The following is a 22,908-nucleotide window of genomic DNA, read 5'->3' as shown; positions in this document are numbered from 1 at the left end:
TTTTAAGATTCTTAATTTTTTAGCCCCTTCTTATCTATCCTCTCTTATTTCCCTTAGACCCCCCTCCAAATATAATTTAAGAAATTCCAGCGATAAGCTTTTACTTAGCCATCCATCATTTAAATCGAAAGCTACACTGGGGGACCGTTCCTTTACCTGTGCTGCTCCGAAACTATGGAACGAACTACCGCTGGATATTAGGAGCGCAGGAACAGTAAATATTTTTAAAGCTAAACTTAAGACTCACCTTTTTCGTAGTGCATTTTTATAGCTTTTTTAGCCATTCTAAGTTTACTTTTAATTGTTTCTTAAAATTATTGTAAGTCTATTTTAATGGTAATTTTTAATCTTGTAATGCGCATTTGAACATTTTATGGAATTTGCGCACTATAAATTTTAATATTATTATTATTATTATTATTCGATATTTGGTCACATATCTCGTCTTGACAGCCACCACCTATCTACTCGCAAACGTTTGCTAGTGGATATTTTTCTCACTCGCGGATTCTCAGTCACTCGCATTTTGCGATTTCGTGAGTCTCAATTTCGAGTTCTGGATAAGGTGGACTACGATTTGTTGTTTCTTACGTAGCTTCTAAGAATTAAAAAACAGACCATGCTCGACTGTTTTCTTTACCAAAGGGTATCTTAATCTTCATATCTAGGAAACCATTTAAAACTTGGGAAGTGGATTTTAACATACAGCAGGCTGTCATGAGTCACCAAAAATCTAAAGTTTACAACGAGAGAGAAATTATGAATATATCAGGAATTTTTAAATTCGTCTGTTTATTTCAGTGACAGGATATGCGTTCATTTCTTTTTATAGGTGATTAAATGACTATCTGTCTAAATCTGTACGGCTCTTTCTGTTTTGTGTTGTTTTGCTTTTTAATTAGCTTCAGCGTCTCGTCTTAAAATAAGAGAAGGATCCAACATTTTGGCTTCCGGTTCGACTGTCGCATTGCGCTTCTGAATCCCACAATCCTCCGGTGTCCTTGGGTATGATTCAGGCCAGTACATGAAAGTTGTCCAAACATTCATGTGGGTGAATAGTTCTCGCTGAAAAATGAAACAAGAAAATACAATCGTTCGATATATTTTGAATTGGTAGAGGGTAAATAGGGGAGGGAGGGGAGGGTGGGGATGCGGGATCCGACGAAATCTCATACTTAGATCTTCCACATCCAAGCAGTCGTAACATTTCAGTACACGGTAGGTACTGGGTATGATATAAGGTCCGAGGATTTTTGATTTCCCCCCCCCCCCCCCCCACAAACAAAGCTGTGTTTTCTAATGATCCTTCAGGGGCAATATTCTTTATACTTCATTATCAGCGACTGATCTCCCTCTAGTTTATTTTCCGAGGGCCACAAGTTTATTAGCCTTTGGCTATTAAGCGTTAACCCCCTTTAAATGAAGTCTTTATCATTATTATTATTATTATTATTATTACTATTATTATTATTATTATTGTCCCTGAAAACCAGGCGATCCCTCCAAAGTCCTCTTAATCCCCCCCCCCCCTCCCCACCTCCGGCGACAAATAATGACTGGTGCCTTAATCACCATTACTAGCCCCTCCCCCTTAAATGACCGAATCTAACACTTTCCCTTTACCAGCACTGGCCCTTTCTTTTTTCCCTTTTTACCAGGCCCCGCCTTTCAGAGGGTGGGTAAAGCTAGTTTTTGGATACTTCTTTTAACGAAAAAGAGACGTTATTCGTCATCCACGGGATAGCTTTATCCAGTCTTAGAATAACTAGATTCATTTGGGAAAACTTACATTCAGATTTTTGCAGTTTTTGTAGGTTATTTGTGCACTGCAATCCAGTGTCGGATCAACTGGTATGGAAATGTTGTAGGTTCCAAACACACTTCGACATTCTTCTTCTCCCGCCAGAGCGTCATCACAAGGTGCGGCGATGAGCGGGTGACAGCACATCCCTGTCAGGCGCCGGTCGTCTTTTGTCATACAGTAAAAACCGCCATCTAGATGAAAAAAAGTTCAACTGTTTGGAAAAACACATCTCTTCTTGAATTCTTCACCATAGCGCTGATGCATTTCGCAGTCACAAGGGACAAAGCAGAGTGAGTTATTTGCTTATTCAAGCGAGCTTTTCTTAACGTCTGCTTGGTGAATGATTCGAGCTACATTAAAAATCCACGCAACGCATGCGAAGGTGTTCTTAAAAAAAAGAGTTCACTCTTTTTTCTACATGCACCAACTCACGTTACGTTAGATTCTTAACCTATCAGACAAGGTCCATTTAAATTCAAGCGCTTTGCTTGTCCGTTTTGCTTCATGAAAGTTCTGTCCAATTGTTTATTCGACTAATGGCAACTCTCTCTTTTTTTTTTTTTTCAAACTCAAAAAAGACAGGGGTGAAAAACTCAAAGTTCATCAAATTCCATCAAAATGATTAATAGCTTGTAATTTTTCACATCCTCAGGACACGTTGCCATATATCAATTTTATTTTTTTATAATTTTTTTTGTAATTCGGTTGAAATACTCAGGTGAATTAACGAATGAAGACATTGTCAAATCTAGCAGCTCCTGGAAAGTCTTCTGTGCCTCTGTTTACTTCTAATTAATAGCCATTTGTTAAATATCGAGGAACCGACGATAGTTTCTAAAACAGACGGACTAAACCAGATTTAATAAAACAATACTGTGAGGCGGATGTCCACCCCTGGGGTGGGATGGGTGGGAATTGGCCCTGAAAAGCCCATATGGGGAGTGGTCAAGTAACGTATGTATGTATGTATGTAATACAACAAACCATCGGGCTGCCTGTCAATGCGCATGCGCGTAAGACAACCGCTGGCCAAATACATCGCACAGTTTAAAACATATTTAGCCACTTACCCTTCCCTTGTTCTTTTTCCTGTCTGCACTTGTCGCTATTCGTTACTTTGAAACGATCGAAGTTCAAGTATCGCCAAGAGGCCATTGGCTGATGGAAGTCTTTGATCTTATCGCCAATCCTAAAGTAAGACCTCCCCAGTGGTCTAAGCTTCAGACGAACTTTATCTGGGACGCTCGGATCTTGGGGTGTACCGTAGAGCTCCACATACATCTTTCAAAGATAAGAAAACATCTATGCTTTAAAGAATAGTAAAGTTTCTTAATCCTCTCCTTTTAGTTGGTACGTGACTGTTCCGCAAATTTCTAAATGCTTTTGGTTAACACAAAAAAACTCTTTACAAAGTCATTTACATTCACCTTCCATTTATAATACGGTACCTTTCTATTCAAACATAGCAATCTTATTGGTTACGCTACTCGCTCTCTATGCTGCCTTATATGATAACCTAAATCATACACGAAATAATTTGAATATATCAACAAAGTTAAAATGGTAAATTGGCCACCGTTACGATTATAAAAGCTGATGTTTCGAGCGTTAGCCCTTCGTCATTCGCTCCGACGAAGGGCTAACGCTCGAAACGTCAGCTTTTTAACTCTTCACGGTGGCCAATTTACCATTTCAACTTTGTTGATATATTAAATTATTTCGTTACCCCCACCGACACAGCCCCAAACAGTTTCTTTAGAAACTATCAGCCTTTAAATCATACACAGTTTTTGATCGGTTCTTACATATATATGATCTATAAGGCTCTCAGTGCGGTGTTGGCTTTTACGGCTAACGGTAAAAAGGTTGGCCATTTTACGGCTAAGGGTTAATCCCATTGAAACCCTCATCAATTGGAGGACAGGCGGGACTTAAGTTGTATCAATATTCAAAAAAAGCACGAGCCTGTCTTGTTTAGGAATTTTTTTACGATTATTAGATAAGAACTGAAAAAGTCCGATTATTCATTGTCGAAGTCCATGGATGATTCTATCGCGCTATGAAAATCTTGAGCACAAAATATAACTATGCAATAGGGACATCATGGCAAAAACCTAAAATATAATCGACATTTATTAGGAAAAAAAAGTCACAGTTTTAATTCAAACTGTTTAAGTATTTTTGAAGGAAATTGAGGATCATATAAGGTAAATCATATTTAGTCTTCCATTAGTCTTGATCTTGAATATTTTTGCAGAACTCTTAAGTATAGGAAAGTAAATGACAAAGTCAATGCAAGTAATTGTATTCAAATCTGTCAAGTTTACCACCTTCCTTTAACCGCTCTGTATTTATTTACCTTTAAGAGGCGCACATTGTAGCAATCTATACAAGCCTGATCCATATCCAAGGAAAACGTTGTGTAACTTTCGTACAACTCCTTGAACATCTAAATGAAGGAGGCGAGAGTTTATAAGTAGTGATACAAATTTTCCCTGTAGGGATACTTGTTAATTCATCAAACAAAAGAGAACATGAAAAAGCTAGGAATAAGAAGTCAGTCATTAGTTATCCACCAAGGGGGAGGGGGGGGGAGGGGAAGGGGCGGGGAGGATTTTGGGAGAATAATACAGTTTTCAGGGGGAGCAGGGGGGATTAGACGTCGCCAACAGACTGTGAGGGGGGGGACCATGGAAATAATTACCAAAGAGGAGGGGTCCTACAAATATTAATGATTGGAACTCTTTGCAATATAATGTAAAGTCATCTCCTTGTCTCCAGTCTTTGAAAGTTTCACTGATTAAGTACCTATATGCTCATAATTTTCCTGTAATACTAGGCATAGTGTTTTTAATATAATTTTATGCATTATTATTTTTGGAGGGTACGTCTTAGGATGGGAATTTGGTTTCCCCCTACTACCATCCTGTTAACCATTTTTGTATTTTTGTTTGTTTATATATGTATCATTATTTTTTTTTCTATAGTATTTAGTTCATTTGTATCAGTTATGTGTGGTTACGAACTGCGATTAAACATTAAACATTACACAATGTTAGAGTGCTGTTAGGGATTAGAAAATTCATTGTGATGTGACACAACGAAAATCCCCCGACGCCCTCCCCCTCCCCGCTCCTCCTCCCCCTCCCCGCTCCTCCTCCCCCTCCCCGCTCCTCCTCCCCCTCCCCGCTCCTCCTCCCCCTCCCCGCTCCTCCTCCCCCTCCCCGCTCCCCCACCGTGATACATAATAACAGTAGCCAAGGGAGAGTGTCCAACGAAGACCGATAGTTTGCCGGTAGTGATTTCTGTTGTCAGCTGGACTAACTAGAACACAAATAACGCGCGAATCAAGTGTAATTGTTACTTGGACAGTTGGTTATAATGTACGGTGAAATAAAACGTTAAAGGTCGGCACACACGAGGGGACTAGTCCCTGCGACTAGTCCCAGCGACCAGTTTCATGCGACTAGTCCCTTCGTGTGAACTACACATTTCTGTGGTAGCAGGGACCAAAATTTGGTCCCTTCCACCTGGTCGCACGGAATCAAACTGGTTTGAATTCGTGCGACCAGTCGCAGGGACTTGTCGCATGAAACTAATGTTTGTCCCTTCGTGTGAACTGTTTGTGCGACCAGTCCCTGCGACTAAACGGTAAATAAGCCAATCACGGGTCAGTATGATTTGTAAAAATTGCAGTTTCTATGAATTTTCACTGAATTCTAGATTTCTACAACTGAAGAATAAAAAACTATTTCTAGTTTTGTAAACATATACAGATGTCTTGGAGCCGTTTTGATGGAATTTTTATCCTATTTGACTCTGTCTGTTAAAAAAAAAAAAACAAAATCAAAAACGGAACACGTAAAAGCATGAATAATCCGACTGAATAAGTGTAGTTCATTTGCGTTGATGTTTAATAGTGCTACAATGAAAAGTTGCCAAATTTTCATTGTTTTCGTGTAACGCCCCAGACTAAGAAACATCATTTGCCTCTTAATTTTCCTATGTTGTTGTGCAATTGAGTGCCCTCGTGTGAATGCCTTATGGGACTAGTCCCTGCTACCGGTCCCCTTCAAAGACTTGTCGCGGGGACTAGTCGCAAGGACTAATCCCCTCGTTTGTGCCGACCTTAAAAGCAAATGGACGACATTATCATATAAATATAGACTTTGGATGATACATTACATATGAGACGAGTCAATGTCTAATATCATTGAATATTTTCACTCGTTGTCTGTATCATGACCTGCTCTGATGAGGGCAAGCCAATATAGTTGGCGATACTATGCACCAAAACGTCTTATAAGATTTAGGTATAAGCTCTTTGGCGTATATACTCCAAAGTATCTTGCCCAGGAGCCCGTTAGGGCGACTTAGCCAGCGCTTGAAAACCGAAATTTTGATCTGTAGTAAGCCCACCAACTATCACAGATCCTTGCCTCCTGTCAGTTTAACGATTCGTTATTTCTCCCCTCACGATATTTGTGTAATTCATTGAGGTAGGAGTAAAGACTGAAGCTCTTACCGTTGGATCTTTAGTCTTGTCAAAAGACCATTTCTGTATACCAATTTTGGGCTTTTTACTGGTAAAGCATCTTCTTGCTGCCATTTCAATATTCTCTATTTCTTGTAAAGCCTTAGCCAGGGAGGTAACCCCTTGAAGATAACCAGAGCCTTTTGTGAGGGTTGCAGCGCGAGACTGCAGCCATTTTTTTGTCCATGTTCCACAAGGACCGGAATTCAAAACCCTTGTAGAACGAGTACAGTTGCTTGGAAAAACTGCTCTCCAGTTCTTCGTAGATGTTCAAAAGGTTATCAATAAACTCCTGGCGTACGTTGTCGGCTATTGGGGTCTCTGGAAAGTAGTCAAGTGAAGTAAATATGTAAAGTTGTGATGATTAGAAAATTATGACGTCCCATATGACTCTCATAATGCGATGGTAGCATGGTCTGAAAACTAGAATTGCTATCTCAGTGCATGACGTGTAACCTATTGTTGGTTCTATTTTTCAAAGAATCGAAAAATGACGAAAATTGCCGAAGGGGAGGGTGGGGGGGGAGGCTAATTCATTTTCCATTCCTTGTAACATGGTGGAGTCGTTAGTAAGTTGGAGTGCGTTGGAGTTGAATGTAATTTCATTTCCAGCGACGTGGCCATGCAACACATCGCTGATATGCTTACGGGTGAACATATGGATAGTGACAAGAATACGGTAACAGTCTGCTACGGTAGCATTGATGGTTACCACACAGTTAAAATTATTTTCTTACGCGTAGAGCTCCGCTAGAGTGCACAATGTTGGCGAACATCCACTTCAAGCAAGATCAGATTATATTCTCTTTTATTATATGGCTGTGTCTCAAAAGGACTGGGAACTACCGAATTTACGAATTTGATTGGCTGAAATCATTATTGAAAGCGGTCCAGACTTTCCTATCTAGACCGGCATCTAGACCGGTCTAGAAAAAAAAGGTACAAAGAATATAAAAAATTGGCATATAAGACACAGCCGTATAATAAACATCTTATTAACCGAGCTAGGTCGGACTGTATGGGAGAATCTTGACCTCGGTCGCTGGTACAGACCTCGCTGCGTTCGGTCTGTACAGGCGACCTAGGTGAAGATTCTCCCATACAGAGCTCCCGCTCGGTTTATAAGAACTAAATATAGTTTCCTTAAGACGAAAATTCTTACCCTTTGCTTTATTGACAGCTTGAATTTGCTTTTGTGTTTCTCTTAAATTGGCGATGTCGTAATTATAGGTACCAATGTTGTTATCTAACTCCATGACCTGCGCAATGAAATCAATCCTTGTTCCGCCATCGATAAAGAATTTCTCGATTTCTTTCTTAAATTCTGCCGTCTTGTGTTCTGGTAAATCGACGTCCAGCAGACAAACCAGGTCTGCCAGGAGCGCTTCCTTGTTTATTTCCAGTTCTGCCTTTGGTGATGGAAAACGACACAACACAAATCCAATTAAAGGTATGGTGTTAGATGTAAGTACCGATGAAATCGCTAAGCTAATGCCATCAACTTAGCAGTTGGCTTGGCTTTATCTGTATCACATCGCTTACATGTTGGCTTTGAGCTCCGCTCACAGAGAGTCAGAGACAAAGTTATGGTACCCCCATGGCATGTCAATGTGTTGATAGAGCATGCACACTGAGGAAACAATGTGGTGACTCTTAAGTCCTTCTTTTTTACTTCGAAAACAAAAAAACACACTCTCTCACGATTGTACTACATTTATCAAGCTGATTAGGCTTGGTTAGGCTGGAACCACTGGCATGGCTTCACGCCTCCGTAGCTGAAGCAAACTATTTGCTATTAATGTAATTTTGGTTTAATCAACTAAGTCGATAATGGAAAATGGCCACCGTAAAGAGTGTCAAAGCTATCAGATTTCAATTTGCCATCAGATGATTTACAGAGGCTCATCCCACCTACATCATACTTGTATCTTTATAGGTGAACTCAGAATATACTTTTAACTAAAAAATTAGACAGCGGTGAATTATGTTGATAAGTACATGTATCATCATGATAACATGTAATGCTCAGCTTCAAAGAATGATTTTTTTCGAAGGGGGGAGGGAGGGAAGAAACTGACAATAAAACAAAAATCATATGCGTTACGTTACCTTCATTATTTCTGGAACAGATTGTACATCCATTTCGTCAAAATTTAAGTCACTGGAATCTTCCAGAGCCTCGTATGACTTTCCAAATTTCACCCATTTCTCGATTTTTGCCTTGTTTTGTTGAAGCGTACCTCTGTTGCATCTTAGAGCCTCGTTCTCAATGAGACTAAAGGCGGAACTAAGTGCAGCAATAGGATCTTTTCCTTTAAGAGCACCCACGAAGCCTGTCACTCCCTGGAGCATTGCGAAGAAATGCTGCATATTTTTTTGAGCTTGTAAATCAACCAGTGTGACCTTGAGCGTTTCTATAGTGCTGATCATGCGTTTTTCTACCTGAGCGATGGACTAAACGGGTAAAGGTCTCAGTAAGCCGAGGTAAGAAAGGCTTATTTGAGAATGCTTTCAAGTATCATTTGAAATCACCCCCAAAAATTGAATGATGAACATTGAATCAATAAATATAAGAAAAATAGAATCAATTTTAACTGAAAAAGAAATAACTAGTTGATTAATTAATTTATCGATTGACTTAATGATCGATAGATTGAATGAATAACTAAAGAAATGAACCAGCGAATGAGGGAGAAATTAAATTAAACTGATTCATTTAAGAACAAATGAACAAATACATCGATGGAAGAATAATGCATAAATGGATGGATGAATAGATGGATGTATGAATGGATGGAGGAATGATTGAATAAATGAGTTAAAAAATGTGCAGATAAATGAACATAGGAATAAGCAGATCAAGAATGTCAGTTTCATGAAGGAATTAGTGATAGTAAAAATGGAAAAAGTTGGTGATGTAATTCTAGAATACATCTGAAAAAAATCTGTTTCATCTCAAGGAAGAAGTGCCTGCAAAGCGCTATGTTCATGTTTCCACGGTCAAAAACCAAAAATCCCACGATGTAGGTTTTTAAAACTTCAGTTTCACAAACCATTACATTACCTCTACATAAAGCCTCTTTTGGCTTTCATCGACTGCCCTTGCTGCTTTTAGCCGTTCTACTTGATTGCGGACCTGTATTCTGGCTGCCTTAGGTGCTAAGTCCTTCAGGATGTCTGTAATATCCTCTTGTTGATTAATTGAACTTTGAATCCTGTTAAAAGCGTCTTGATATTCCTTAGCGTATTTTTCGATGCCTTCAGCGTTCTCCTTTAGGCGTTCCCATTTCATCAGCGGGGCAAACAATTTATTATTTCCAAATCTGTCGAATCCTTCTTTGTCTAGAAAACCTAGCCTTCGTTTTGCGTCTACAGATTTATAAGAAACAACAGTAACGTATTAAGATATTTCTTTTTGTTAGCTGACATATATAGGAGAAAGCCGTGGCGGGTCAATTGCCCCGGAGGCCAGTAAGGAGAGAGACCGCTGAAACGAGACCGTGACGTCAGAAAGCTGTTGGAAAATTTAAGATAGAATTCGTAGCTCCGAAGAAAAAACTTACCTTTTCTCATGGCTTTTACACCCTTTCTTCCTTTCATTAAAGTAATTAAGAACTTCAGCACACTCTTTCCTTCTTGGGTATCATTTGCCCAAATGCGATCCTCGGCATATCTTTTCATTAACTTGAACAATGCAAGGGGGTATTTGCTCCTTGCATTTTCAGAGAGGCGGGATGTACGAAGGTAAGTATCATCTATTTGACCGTCGACTCCAGGATCCGTTGGAGCTGGAAGGACAAATACATCGATCAATATGAAATCTGAGGTGATGTTGCAGCTCAGAGCCTATTTCCTTAAGCGCATGATCGATAAGTCCGGGGAAGTGTAGTGGGTCATGGTTGGTGTAGCTGTGCAGGAGATTTATTTTACCCTCAAAGGGATTCTCTCTACATAGGAAAAAAATGGTTACTACTGAAATATGATGGTAACCTGTGGATATCGATACTGATGCTGGGTAATGGGCACCGTGATGGACTAGCATCTCGTCTGAGCGATATAATGGTAGCCTGTGGAAATGTATGCTGGGTAATGGGCACCGCGATGGACTGAGCATCTCGTCTGAGCGATATGAAAACCAGCAGCAGAGTTGGCAGATTGGCAGTTTTGGGTCAGCTTAAGAAAATGATCCCATTCATCGGGAAGGACGTCGAGGATGAAAGTGAAAACTGAAAAGTTTTCTCATTTGGTCATATTATACATTTTTGGCACTTGAAGGTGTAGTCTGATCGTCCGGGTGAGTGTAGTCCTGAGAAGGACTGTTGTCGGTGGCAGTGACTGACGTTTCGACAACCTGTGCGGAAGTCATCATCAGAGTCAAGTGAGTGATTGTTGTCAGTAGAATGTTCTTATTCCAGTTCGTGTGAAATGATCGGTTGGTTTTGCCGTGATGTTATTGGCTGTAAGACTCAAGTGACGTAAGTCGTTCGTGATTGGTCTGTTTCGGTCTGTCGGTAAAGCTAGGTTGTTCTTTTTCGGTCGTTTGTGATGTTTATGTCGTGAATGAGTCGTTTGTATGGGGCGGGTAGTTGTTGACATCTGTTTAGGGGAGTCTGTTCTAAGTTAGTAAACCAGCTTTCCAGAGTCAGTCGTTGAAAATAGTCAGTGCTGTAGGTTAGGCATTGCGCAGAGTCCCAGTCAATGTTGTGGTTGGTAAGTCGATGGTGTTCAGCAATGTGATTGCTGACATCACCTTTCCTCGTCGCCCGTCTGTGTTCAGTCAGTCTTGTTGTGAGGTTTCTGCCAGTCTCACCGATGTAGGAGGCTTGGCAGTCGGAACAATTGATCTTATAAATCGTTCCCTGTCTGTTCCTCGGTTCGTCTTTGTCTTTAACGTTGGTTAGTAACTGACGTAGTGTGGTGATGGGTTTGTGGGCGACGCGGATATTGAAGGGTAGTAAGATGCGCGAGATGTTTTCAGACATGCCTTTTATGTACGGTATGGTTGCTGTAGTCGTAGGGGTTGCGGTGTCGTTTGATTCGGTAGTGGTAGTGGGTCGGTGAGTGTTTCGTCGGATGAAGTCGTTGTTGTAGTTGTTCTTCGTAAAAACACGGTGAAGGTATTTGTTCTCGTCGGATAAGCTGTCTGTCGAGTCACATACTAGTTGTGCGCGTCGTGTTAGAGTTCTGATAGTTGTGGCTTTGTGTGATGTAGGGTTGTAGGATGACTCGTCTAGTAATCTGTCGGTGTGTGTCGGTTTCCTGTAAACTGTCGTTCGTAATGAGTTGTCGTTGTGGCTTACCAGGCAGTCTAGAAAAGGAAGTTTGCCATTTTCTTCGACTTCTCTGGTAAACTGTATGTCAGTGTTTTGTTCGTTAAGGTGGTTGTGGAATGCGTCAATTTCGTCGTGTCGAACGGCGGTGAATGTGTCGTCAACGTAACGTAACCAAAGCGGTATCGTTTGTCGGCAAGTCGAAAGGGCGCGTTCCTCGATGTTCTGCATCACAATTTCTGCTATAACAACAGAAACTGGAGACCCCATGGCAGTGCCGTGTAACTGTTTGTAGTGTTTACTGTTGTACTGAAAGTAAGTAGACGTTAGGCAAATGTTTAGCAAGTCCATGATGTCGTCTGTCGGTAGCGGTGTGGTTCGGTAGATTTTCGGATTGCAGTCTCAGTGCATTGTAATGCTAATTGAAGTGGAATACTTGTGAACAGTGATTTCACATCAAATGACACTAGTTTGTAGTCGTCAGGTATCTGAACAGTCTTGGTAGCGTTAATGAAGTCTTCAGTGGATTGTAGTTTATGTCTGGATTTGTCGGTTAGCGGTTGTAGTATTGTCGTCAGGTACTTGGATAGTTGGTATGTGGGAGAGCCACAGAAAGAAACAATAGGTCGCATCGGGAAACCAGGTTTGTGTAGTTTCGGCAAACCGTAGAGTTTCGGTGGCTGTGGTACCGAGCACCTCAGTCGATAGTACCGTTGGTTAGTACCAGATCGTTAAAGCCACCTGCAGGCGACTGGTCAAAGCGCGGATAAATGATTGCCACAGAAGACTCAAACACCACAGAAACAAATTACGACAACTACACGTCCAACTGAAACAACTGATACCAACTGACCTACTTGACACCGTTACGACAATTGCCGACAAACGAGCCAACAAGACGACTGAACGCGCCCGCACTGGACATCAACAAAAATTGACACGACTGCTACGAGACAAAGAAGAGAGACGAAGCAAACCGGACGACAACTGGGTAAGTAACATTTCTTCTCGTTCCTTAGACAAGACTGAAACTCGGGTACTATCATACGGACTAAAACACTCAGTAACACCTAAACGCATACCGACTGAGGCTATTGTATCTAGTGTTGAGGCGGCCCTGTCTCGGCAACGAGAACTATCTGAGCCGACCAAGGATAACATCAGAAGCAGAATTGCCTCCACTATACAATCAACGTCACTACATGACAGCAACTTGACTAAAGACGAACAACGCGCACTGAAACGACTGAGAAACGACGAGAACATAGTTATCCTACCAGCCGACAAAGGACGAGTTACTGTTGTTATGGACAAAACTGACTATCACGACAAAATGAACGCACTAGTTAACGACAAACGAACCTACGAAGAACTCAAACGTGACCCAACTCCTGCCCTTCAACGTAAACTCAACAGTAAACTACTGACACTCAAGAAAACGAACGCCTTTGACAACCAACGGTACTATCGACTGAGGTGCTCGGTACCACAGCCACCGAAACTCTACGGTTTGCCGAAACTACACAAACCTGGTTTCCCGATGCGACCTATTGTTTCTTTCTGTGGCTCTCCCACATACCAACTATCCAAGTACCTGACGACAATACTACAACCGCTAACCGACAAATCCAGACATAAACTACAATCCACTGAAGACTTCATTAACGCTACCAAGACTGTTCAGATACCTGACGACTACAAACTAGTGTCATTTGATGTGAAATCACTGTTCACAAGTATTCCACTTCAATTAGCATTACAATGCACTGAGACTGCAATCCGAAAATCTACCGAACCACACCGCTACCGACAGACGACATCATGGACTTGCTAAACATTTGCCTAACGTCTACTTACTTTCAGTACAACAGTAAACACTACAAACAGTTACACGGCACTGCCATGGGGTCTCCAGTTTCTGTTGTTATAGCAGAAATTGTGATGCAGAACATCGAGGAACGCGCCCTTTCGACTTGCCGACAAACGATACCGCTTTGGTTACGTTACGTTGACGACACATTCACCGCCGTTCGACACGACGAAATTGACGCATTCCACAACCACCTTAACGAACAAAACACTGACATACAGTTTACCAGAGAAGTCGAAGAAAATGGCAAACTTCCTTTTCTAGACTGCCTGGTAAGCCACAACGACAACTCATTACGAACGACAGTTTACAGGAAACCGACACACACCGACAGATTACTAGACGAGTCATCCTACAACCCTACATCACACAAAGCCACAACTATCAGAACTCTAACACGACGCGCACAACTAGTATGTGACTCGACAGACAGCTTATCCGACGAGAACAAATACCTTCACCGTGTTTTTACGAAGAACAACTACAACAACGACTTCATCCGACGAAACACTCACCGACCCACTACCACTACCGAATCAAACGACACCGCAACCCCTACGACTACAGCAACCATACCGTACATAAAAGGCATGTCTGAAAACATCTCGCGCATCTTACTACCCTTCAATATCCGCGTCGCCCACAAACCCATCACCACACTACGTCAGTTACTAACCAACGTTAAAGACAAAGACGAACCGAGGAACAGACAGGGAACGATTTATAAGATCAATTGTTCCGACTGCCAAGCCTCCTACATCGGTGAGACTGGCAGAAACCTCACAACAAGACTGACTGAACACAGACGGGCGACGAGGAAAGGTGATGTCAGCAATCACATTGCTGAACACCATCGACTTACCAACCACAACATTGACTGGGACTCTGCGCAATGCCTAACCTACAGCACTGACTATTTTCAACGACTGACTCTGGAAAGCTGGTTTACTAACTTAGAACAGACTCCCCTAAACAGATGTCAACAACTACCCGCCCCATACAAACGACTCATTCACGACATAAACATCACAAACGACCGAAAAAGAACAACCTAGCTTTACCGACAGACCGAAACAGACCAATCACGAACGACTTACGTCACTTGAGTCTTACAGCCAATAACATCACGGCAAAACCAACCGATCATTTCACACGAACTGGAATAAGAACATTCTACTGACAACAATCACTCACTTGACTCTGATGATGACTTCCGCACAGGTTGTCGAAACGTCAGTCACTGCCACCGACAACAGTCCTTCTCAGGACTACACTCACCCGGACGATCAGACTACACCTTCACATGTTACCCCCGGGTTCAAACCATTTACTGCATTTTTGGCACTGTTAAATCATTTGCCTGCCAAACATTCCATTTCGTGATTATTATTCCGATTTTCATAGGCATGCAAACAAGCTTCTTAGCCTCGCTTTTGAGCGAAAAAAATCTATCGTTTTTCAACACGTTGTCGTTGGCAAGCAAGAAAGCCTAGTTTGCAAAGAAAAGCAATAAGGCCTGCCATTTACAAACGAGTCCTCCCAAGGTTTATACTCAACTTGTTCCGTCCTTTCCTTTAGGTCCTCTTGCTCCTCTGCTTGCTCTACCTGTAGCACCTTTATCTTCACACAAGCGTATGCACCGTCGTAAACGCTCACAGAACCATCCCCATGAACATCTAAACTCAGTCCCCCCTAAACTCCCGAGACCACCTAAGAAGAAGATCAAAGTGAAATTATGTTGAAGTCATGGATATAATTTGTAGAATATTATTAGAATATACAGTGATTGCGCTAAAAACCAATAATCCTGTGAATTCAAGAAACAGAATAGATCCTCCAGAGCCCAGTTGATCTGCCATACATGCACTCGGCTCTATACCTTAAATAAGTTGCGTGCTCTCCCCCAGACTCCCAAGGTCACGAAATCCGTATATTAATTGTGCACTCGGCTCTATACCTTAAATAAGTTGCGTGCTCTCTCCCAGACTCCCAAGGTCGCGAAATCCGTATATCGATTGCCCGCTTTACTCGTTCCATTGCTTCACATATCCACAGTTGACAAGAAATAAAGGAAATTATAAGCTCTCTTTCAGGAGGTGGCACAAAGAAAACCTCCGAGTCCCCCTCAAGAGATCAAATCTCGGACCATCATGAGGGAACTGTTAGTTGAAGACGAAGTTGGCGTTTTACTGTATTCACGACTAAAAAAACTTCCATGGATCAGCCGTGCGAAAGAGTCGAGTGCGGAGATAGATAAGAGAGGAGTATTGTTAATCGTTAGCATCAGGGTCAAATAAAGAATAGCGTTATTGACTATCTCTGAGCGAAGGGTCACTTTTTTCAAGGATAAATGAAAAAGGAAAGAACGGTAAGAAAGAAAAACAAAACAAAACAGTGCTCTTGAAGCGAAATAGAAATTAACAAACAAATCTAATCATTCTAAGCAACATATGGCAGTCTGCGGTCTTTCCCTACACTTAGTTAGCACGGAAAGCCGTAAAACTCTTGAACAAAAGCTCATCTTTCAAACCGGCAGTCTAAATCCCACAGGGATCAACGAACGCTTTTCATTCCACTAATTTATTCGCGTTTTTCTCGTTGCCATGTTCCCATCAATAACGTAGCTCCATTTTCTGCTGCCTTTAAAAGCACACCCAACCCACAATTCCTCTATTCGCTCCGACGAAGGGCTAACGCTCGAAACGTCAGCTTTTGTAATCGTTACGGTGGCCAATTTACCATTTCAACTTTGTTGATATATTGCAATTATTTCGCTACCCCCACCGACGCAGCCCCAAACAGTTTCTTTAGAAACTATCAGCCTTTAAAGCTTTGAAACCCCGATAAAAGGAATATTTGTTTTTCATTGGAAGCCTTATGCACCTAGATGGACGGATTTTGTTCCTCTAAGAGGTCAGGGTTAAGCCTCCACTGGGGCACTCCTTTACCCGATTTCTTCTCTATATTGGTGCCCCTCCCCAACCCCCTGAATATGATCCTCCTCTTTGATAGGTACGTTCAGTGTCACAATCCAAACGTAATCCGCCTCCCAATCCCTTAATCCATACCTATTCCTCCCTTTCCATTTATTGGTGCTGCACCTCCCTGGCCAGGGCATGTTTTTAGCTTGATACTTCCAATTACTTCGTTCGTATATATTCTTTGTTTTCCAGCTTCGCCACCGTCTCCTGTTTATTTATTGAAGTAATTAGAGTAAATTACCATTCTTATAAAGCTGGAAAATTGTTTCCACTAGTATGCACTCTCATTGGTTGATTTGAGTCCTATGACATGCCAAAATTGAAACTGTTTCATGTTAAAAAAATTAGAGAGCGACACTGCAAAATATTTGACGTCAGAGGGTAAGAGTGCAATGTCAGCTGGGAGTGTTGACAGACACAAATCTCCCCGAAGTTCAGTATAAAACACGTATTCATGTGGACGAAACGTACATGCATGTTTTCATATTTTTTTCTATGGAGTTAGCGCGTCTCAAGTCTTGACCCAGGCTTCCCGAAAATACACCTGCCTGTGGGGATTTTTAAGCTCTTAGTTAGTCTACATTGTGGCTGGAAAGTCCCTAAGGAAGAGCTTCGATTAACGTATATTATTATTATTATTATTATTATTATGATTTAAAATGTGTACTGTAACAGATGTTCCCGCATTTCCACCATCTTTGCCGGGATTTCCTTCATCTCCTGTCCATCCGGGGACTGTTTTGCAGTGGTTATCCCGACACTGATCAAATGTCCGGGGTGGTTTCTACAAATAATCGTAATTATACACAGCCATGTTACTTCTAGTATATGATGTGGCTATTTCAGGGCTTGGGTGCCATTTTGGACTGGCTGACATCTTGCTTTGATTGCATGCGAGAGCTTTAAATCCTACGGGATATTTGTCGCTTTGATCTGGATGCCATTCGAAGATATATTGATGAATTGATCAAACGAAATGAGTTATTACAATCAGAACTGTGGGTCTCGCTACTATTTGATGTTTTTAAGATTAATTATACACTAGATCTTGTTACGCAGAGACACAAATTCCAAAGCTAAATCACTCGCACTTTACCTATTCTTGATTACTCTTCGCTAAACATTTATTACTCTTACACTACCATACCGCGTGAATCCGGTCAACTCCGTCTTTGCCATCAGCACCTTTTTGTCCTTGATTCCCATTTCCACCATTGTTTGTAATATACATGTGACCTTCTGATAGTTGGGTGTACACTTCCACTTTGTAAAGATCAAAGCGATGTAAAGGATTCATGCAGTTAAAGATCTCGCGTTTTTTCTTCAGTTGAATAAGATAAAGATGACCTGATATAGCGTCGTACTTACTTGTGCGAATCTACTTTTACTATTCCCGTTCTCATATATTTTTTTTGTCTACATTACCATTGTAATAATCACTATCATTATCTTTCCGTTACTATTATTATCATCGTTATCATTTTTTTTATTATTTTATCATCATAATTATTATCTTTGTGATCACAATTGTTATTTGATTGTGTTGTTATCATTATTGTTGTAATGGTTACTTGAATTGTTATTATTATTATTATTATTATTACTAATGTTATTATTATTAAAATGATTACTTCTATTGCTATCTTTATCATCTAAGAAAATTGTTCTTGACCTGATTCGATCTTATAACTGATTCAGCCAAACTTAGCTTAGCTAAACTTACCGATCCACAATCTCCAACAACATTACAGTTGACATTTGCATGCACGTAACAACGTTTAATGGATTATTTAGAAATGAGGGTTAGAATAAACTGCAATTCTCTACAATATTTACATTACCCATTCAATGTTGTACGATCAGAGAAAACAAAATGCAACATTGCACTGGGGGAGGTGGGATGAAAGGGGAGGGTGTTAGGGATGAAATTAGGAGGTTATTTCAAATTAATATGAATGTGCTCATGCTCTGAGACAAATGCTAAAATCTGATTGGTTAATCTGCTTGCTATATTCCAGATAGTCTGCGTTTAAAGTGAATCACTTAGCACTATGTAGTTGTGTAAAAAATACAACGAAAATATATGATTGTTTTCTTGTCAAGTTTTTAGATTTAAATTAAAACAATTATAAATCACACTTGATTTCGATCTATGAGCGACAGAGTTCTTTAACTCGTAATATGGAATATGGTAGTTAAATATTGCGACTTCAGTGGTAATGTGTTGACAATTTTGTCCCTGTTTGTTGTTACCAAAATCGTCTTAGAGAAGTTTTCGATAGAACGTCGAAAGTAAACCGGACTTGCATTTGTTTTGCTCTCTTCCCTTGGCAATTAATCTAGAAACCTCGTCAGTACAACCAATCGAACGCAAAACAAAAACAGCCTCGTTTTAAGCAATTTGCCTTTTTTTGCTCAGAATCTCATTGGCTGTAATGAAGATGTTGATCTTTGGTCAGATCGGCTGTCATGATTACTTTGGTCGTATTTTTTTTCGACAATCAATCAGCAATTACTTTAATGGGTTTGAACAAATGCATTAGAATACTCTATTTCTCTTTACTCCAGTACCTTGAGGACCTGCTACTCCCCTCTGTCCTGGTGCCCCAGGAGTGCCAGGAGCCAATGGCAAACTAGCATCAAATGGCGGACTCAAAGTTGGAGCGCTGACATCCAGCTGACTGTCTTTCCCGGAAACAACTTTGCGGCTATAAACTGTGAATTTTTTAATTCCTCGCATTCTGATCACGCCCTAATAAAAGGCATTGAATCAAATTTTTATTTGGGTTTCTTGTTCATAAGAGGGTGCAGGTTTATAAAGAAGCTTTACGGCTGCGTCAGTAGGGGTATTAGAAGATAATTTGGTTTAATTAGCTGAGTTAATATGTCCATAAATTGTGCTAAAGTTATCATTAACTCTATACAATAAATCGTTAACTATTTGACTCAAACACTTTTCGCATGTCGTCGAAAATGAATAACTCTTACATGAATGTTCCACTATTCATACTATTTTCTTTATGCACACCTTGATATACACAGTATCGGCCAGAACCTCAAGCTGAATACGGTTAGGCTCCCTCTGAACGTTTCCAAAGTTCATGTTCTCTTTTGCAGCAAGATATTCTTGCACATAGTTCATATATACAACTCGTCCGATAACCTGGTATTCACCTGTTCGAGTTTAGAGGGCCGTGAAATTAATCGAGAAGGGGATAGAGTTAAACGAATTAAAGTGAAATCTTTTAAATAAAAATAAACCAATAAAATCAAACCACTTCATTTTAATAGTGGTTCTATTTCTAATGATTCCTTTGTATCAATTTCTATGATAGCTAAATTTCATGCGGCCAGTTTGATTGGTAAAACTTGTATTAGAAGGACAGATGTGTAGATCAACCTCCTTCCCAAGGTCTCTCATCTTCCTGACTCTCTCACGCGCCACGGGGGGGGGGGGGGAGGGGAGATGAGAGACCCTGGAAACGAGGTTACTGAGGAGACGACTTCGTCATAATAGCATTTTGGTTTTTATCATATAAGACAAATAAAGTGAATGTTGTCATGTTGTTCTAAGCAATAGATCACAGATGACGTCAGAACGTTGGAAGAACGTCAGTGACAAACTCGAATGCGCGTCACTTGCCACTTTTTTTGTCCTTACCACGTTTTGACATCTCTGTGATCTACTGCTAATTATTAAACACTGCATGATCGGATAATGCAATTCAAGACTTTTTATTGGCTTAGCCATTATGGTATATGAGTCAATATACCATAATCTAATATCTGTACATTGTAACTTCCGGTTTCATCTTACTTAATAAAGTCGAGAAGATTTGTCTAATATCTTGGGGCGTTTTTTTTAAATAAAACAATTATTCCACTCGCGCTTGTTGGATATGAGATGATTATTGCCAACTCGCGCAACGCGCCTCATTGGCTATCTATCATCTCATATCCAACGCGCGCTCGTGGAATAATTGTTAAATAGACGCACGGTAACATGGAATCTATTCGTTCCAGTAAGGGAAGTGACATTACGTTCTCCTTTAGAAATAACAGCTGGTGTTTCAGTCCATTTCATCCTAGGGATAGTGATACTTTCACTGTAGGACTCATCTCCTTTTCTAACAGTCTTGCATCCACGATCTAAAAAATATGATAGAAGGAAACTGAAGAACTTCACCATGTATTTCACGACAACAATAGTATCAACTGGCTAATTAAGGTATTGTAATACGTTTGTGTAAATTAAGCTATTTTGTTCATTCTTTTACTCCCAAAATCTGATTAGGAACGCTCCCAACTGTCCTCCATACAATTGTTATGATACAATGAATATATGAAGTTGATCTGATTTATCATCACGGGTTTATTACGAATTAACTTAACGGCCTGCTCCCAGTTGGCTTGTTAGCTCAATTGGTAGAGCGCTGTACTAGTATCGCAGAGGTCAGTGGTTCGAATCCCGTACAGGCCTGATTTTTTTCAGGTCTGATTTTCGCTATTGCATAAATAGCGCTATCTACTGCGAAGGATCGTGCATCATACGTAACTGTTATGATGTTGGTAAGAAACATTTCGTTCACTCTCATTTCTTATTTGCTTGATATTGTCTTAACATTGCGAGGAGAAATTTTTTCTGAGTCGCTCCTAGGAGTAAGGGAGTTAAGAGACACAGTGTATCATTCAAAACCTTCCACAGAAACTCTTATTAGATGCAGCCGTCCTTATTTGACCAGCGAGTTCGCAAGTTGCCACGTTTCTTTAATTGTTTACATCCGAGATGCTTTCAACATCGCTTATCCTCTCAGTTTGTACGTCGTTTGACAAATTTGAACCTATTTATATATCAGGCATTTGAACATACAACCTGACGGTACGTATGAAGAATAAATCATCGTAGGGAACTCGGAGTTTTTTTCTCATGCCACGCTCTCATTAAGTCGAAGGAGGTTGTTTTATTTCCGCCTTGTCATAACCGTGGGACGTCATGCGGCGAAGAGTACCTGACATTTAATATTCCTCCTCCTAAATGATAGCTTTTTTCATCCTTTTTTTTACAAATTGATTTTGGGAACTTTCTATAAACTATAACTTCAGAGAGATATTGAAACGCTTGCCTTTTACTAGGGGAAGGGGGGGAATGATCTAATTGTAACCATTTAATTTATTTTACTTGCCTCAGCAACCATTGCCCTACAGCTCGACTCTGCTCGTGACACTATAGTATTTTTGACATATTTCATCACAAATGCCAAGGTAAGTCCACACAATTTTTATATATCAGCCAATAACTATCTTCGCAACGTCAAGGCTTGCAAATGGTTCGTTTGTTCTATCAAACCTCTTAAGAGAGGGAATAACAAATGAGGCGATTTTCTTTTTTTTTTTTTACCTTACTACCTACCTTTTTAAGAAGAGAAACAAAACAAAATGATCATGTTTATCACCTGAGTAAATTCAACATGTACTCTCATATCATGAACAAACATCAGTTTTTCGTCAGAAACGAATAACATGGTGCAGCAATATCAGTTTTGCTATAACCGGTCTTCTTTTTTCTTCTCTTTTCAATAAATTTGAGTTAAGAACTTTTTCAGTGCTTGGCTGAGTAATAAAATACACTTGTTCAGTAACTTCTTGAATTCATTTGTTTTTGTAACTTTCTCTTACAATTGATTTTGTCTTCTTTTAGATTCATTCATAATTCAAAAGCAACTTTGGTGAAAATTTTGATCCACACTTTCCTTAATTAACCGCTCGTCAAAAATGAAGATTAGATTTTGATTTCCTTCTATTTGACCTAACATCAAACAGGAACCTTCATTTCAATGGGAAACAAATAGTCTAATATCTCCCATGTAAACTACAATCTTGATCGTTAGACACGTCTGGCAAGTAGGAGACTAATAGGACTTACCCGCTCCTGTAACCATATCTAAGGCCGAGAGTAAAAGAACTTTTAACACAATGATCCGGTAGTTCATTGTGTTAGGAAAGAATCACTTCTCCTTTCCAAAAAATCTTCGTCTGACGCTGAAGTGCTCCAGGGGACAAAGATCAGCAGAAATGAAATGTTCTCAGCTGTATTCGTATGTTTATGAGGTAAAATATAAGGTGACAGAATTGTCACAAATTACCCAGCCCATGAATTCTTGCAGGGAAGACCTGTTCCTTTAATGGTTTGTTTGATCAATTATTACTTAGATAATTTTATTACTTGAGACAAATTATATTTATTTTATTATTATTATTATTATTATTTTTACTCTCATGAGTGCTCTTTGGGATTCAACAAATTTTAGAGTAAACTACGTCTAAAAAATTTATTTTACTTTGTCAATTCTAAACCTGGCGCCGAAAATTAACCCTCACTCACTAAACACGTTTGTTAATCACGTAAACGATATTCTTAGTTCTTTACCATAGATGAAGGTGTCTTTGTA

General features: G+C 40.1%; 1 pseudogene across 1 annotated transcript; it reads right to left on the bottom strand.

Moving 5' to 3' along the window:
* Positions 1-775: 775 nt before the first annotated feature.
* On the bottom strand, positions 776-22,537 carry LOC148739590 (uncharacterized; annotated as a pseudogene). The gene is made up of 15 exons (XR_015996820.1): positions 22,383-22,537; positions 20,501-20,608; positions 19,488-19,633; positions 19,031-19,211; positions 17,607-17,722; positions 17,127-17,243; positions 9,902-10,184; positions 9,403-9,707; positions 8,448-8,792; positions 7,501-7,747; positions 6,330-6,659; positions 4,164-4,253; positions 2,875-3,085; positions 1,790-1,995; positions 776-1,065 (listed from the first exon to the last, which is right to left on the bottom strand). The product of XR_015996820.1 is annotated as an uncharacterized LOC148739590 (transcript).
* Positions 22,538-22,908: the final 371 nt, after the last annotated feature.

This window comes from Stylophora pistillata, chromosome 2 (genome assembly GCF_964205215.1).
Source record: "Stylophora pistillata chromosome 2, jaStyPist1.2, whole genome shotgun sequence".
Classification (NCBI taxonomy): Eukaryota; Metazoa; Cnidaria; class Anthozoa; order Scleractinia; family Pocilloporidae; genus Stylophora; species Stylophora pistillata.
This window is presented reverse-complemented; position numbering and strand designations above follow the sequence as displayed.